Here is a 2721-nt window from a genome sequence, read left to right as displayed (position 1 = left end):
ACGGTCGTTTTGGCAGTGGAAAACTTCCGAGGCTATTTGGAAGGTTACCACTTTCGACTGGTCACAGATAACTCAGCGATTACCTGGATTATGCAAACCAAGTGGAAGACTGGTTCCCGTCTGAGCCGCTGGAGTTTGGAGCTTCAACTCTACGATATGACTATCGAGCATCGTAAGGGCAAAGACAACGTCGTCCCTGACGCTTTGTCTCGTGCCGTGAACGAAATCTCGGCGGTGACAAAGTCTGATTGGTATTGCAGTTTAAAATCCAAGGTAATCGAAAACCCTGATGATTACTGTGACTTTAAGGTCGAAGGTGGTCAACTGTACAAATACGTCAAAGATGAGGATGTTCCTTGCGACTCGCGTTTCGGTTGGAAGCTGATCCTAGCTCCGGAATGTCGTCCCGATATCATTGAGAAGACGCACGAAAATATTCTCCACGTGGGGTTTGAAAAAACCCTTCATGAAATTAAGCTTCGCTACTTCTCGCCAAGTATGGCATCGCAAATTAGAAAATATTTGCAGCAGTGCGAAAATTGCAAGGAGATAAAAGCTCCTTTTGTTCCGGTCCAGCCTGAACTATGGCAAGCCCGAATATCAAACTCACCGTGGAGAATGATTTCGGTGGACTATATTGGCCCACTCCCAAGAAGTAAACGGGGAAACCAACACCTGCTTGTTGTGCTAGACGTGTTTAGCAAATACGTCATGTTGGCCCCTGTCCGGAAAATCCAAAGCAGCTCCCTTTGTTCCATTCTTCGGGAGCAGTGGTTTAATCGTCACGGGTGTCCTGAAGTTCTTCTGAGCGACAACGCTTCCACCTTCGTGTCGAAGGAGTTTGGTCATTTCCTGAAAGAAAAAGGGGTTAAACACTGGTTGAATACCAAGTACCACTCACAAGCGAACCCGGTCGAACGAGTTAATCGATCGGTAAATACCGCTATTCGAGCTTACGCTCGCACAGATCAGCTGGAATGCGACCTCCACATCTCCGACGTGGAGCGGGTTCTCAATACAACTACCCACTGTTCGACCGGGTTTAGTCCTTACTTTATTGTCCATGGTGAAGAAATGGCTTCGGGAGATGACTTCAGTCGAACTTCAGGCGCTTCAGACGACGATCTGAAAGTAAGACACCAAAGGTTGGCGAAGATTCGGGAAATTGTGGTCAAAAATCTGCAAAAGCTAGCGACAACGTCCGTCATCAGTATAATTTGCGACACCGTAAACTTGCGAAACCCTTTGAAGAGGGGCAACTTGTTTACCGTCGAAATTTAAAACAATCGGACGCTGCTGCTAACTATAATGCTAAACTCGGACCACAATACTTACCCGCGAAAGTTCTTCGTCGGCGCGGTGTTTCTTCCTATGAGTTGGTCGATTCGAATGGGAAGAATCTCGGATTCTGGCCGGCGAATCTTATTAAACCCGCGTAGTCAGTTTTTCCCCGTGGCATAGGTTGATGTCGAATCCCTTTGTTTGGGTACGGGTCACCTGTACTGCCAGCGTCGAAATTCCATATAGCTGCTCCGGTTGCAGCGAACACCACTTTCTGTTTACCGTGACACTTGCCAACACGGTGAACCAGCCGCTTGTAGGCTGGGAAACATTAAAAAAAACCTTACACTATTCCCATCGTCGGGAAGATTCCTCATTCCCATTTGGGGAATAAAAAATAAACACTTTTGCCCCTCTTCAGCGGGAATTTACACGTTGGAGTCTCTTCCTTCTGCAGGGGAAGGACTCAAACACACGACCGAGGGCGTTTTCGGAACGAAAACCCCCAAAATCGACGAAAACGAATAAAATTCGCGGCCCGCGGCGAATCGCGACGTCGCGACCGATTTGTTTTTATTTACTGTTTTCTGTCATTCTCTTTTCCCCTCCCGACTGAGTAACGTCATCAAGGGAATCATTTCCATTCTGTTCCTTGTGACACTTCTCAGTGAGGGAGCGCGTGAAGTTAGCCCACTCACTGTTGTTGTGCGTAGCGCTTAGTCAGAAGACACTGGGCAAAATCTTCACGTTAACTTCATACCAAAATCACAACACCGCATGAAATATAATGTTTTAATTCGATTTTAATTATTTATTATTATTATTTGTCCAATTTTAACCTGTTTTTACGTCTATTTTAATGTGTTGGCGTCAGGATCATTCTTCTGATTCCGAGAGGAATCAGAACGAAATAGACTAATTCCCAAGGTCTTGCTCAAACGACTCTTTTCGAGATCAATCAAAGAAATAGTTATCGGTTTCCGTTATACTCTACTAAATTTTTTGGAAATAAATATTGAATATCAGTCCGCAAATATATATTTCTACTGTGACGTACAGTCTTCCTCAGTGCTTATGTGGACTGGTAAAGAGCAAAGCGTAAATCCTGTTTTTTTATTTGTAGTAGGTAAAAATGAAAATTTAGCACCCTTAATTGGAGTTAGGTAGGGAATTATGCGGTCGATTGTTTACCGTACCATGTCTGGGGTTTTTGGGAAGCAGATTGAATAGCCATGAGGGGTGATTACCTGCGTCTTTATTGAGAAGCGTGCATGAGTGTTGTTTATAAATTTCTAAACTTTCAGCTACGTCCAATTCCCATAAATTATAAACGGGGCGGAGGAGCTGAATGTTATCCGAAGTTAGTGGATGTTCCTCGTTAAAAATATGTTCAGCCACTTTTGATTTGAAATGGTGTGGTGGGGCATTTGTTGAAACTTT

General features: G+C 44.5%; 1 long non-coding RNA gene across 1 annotated transcript; it reads right to left on the bottom strand.

The window, feature by feature from the left end:
• Window positions 1-627: 627 nt before the first annotated feature.
• On the bottom strand, window positions 628-1642 carry LOC129718346 (uncharacterized). Its single transcript, XR_008726878.1, has 3 exons — window positions 1336-1642; window positions 1054-1125; window positions 628-852 (listed from the first exon to the last, which is right to left on the bottom strand). It is a non-coding gene; the product is annotated as an uncharacterized LOC129718346 (long non-coding RNA).
• Between the last annotated feature and the right edge of the window lie 1079 nt (window positions 1643-2721).

The sequence above is a fragment of the Wyeomyia smithii genome, chromosome 1 (assembly GCF_029784165.1).
Source record: "Wyeomyia smithii strain HCP4-BCI-WySm-NY-G18 chromosome 1, ASM2978416v1, whole genome shotgun sequence".
Lineage (NCBI taxonomy): Eukaryota > Metazoa > Arthropoda > Insecta > Diptera > Culicidae > Wyeomyia > Wyeomyia smithii.
The sequence above is the reverse complement of the archived record's forward strand: the minus strand, read 5'-3'. Positions and strand labels throughout refer to the sequence as shown.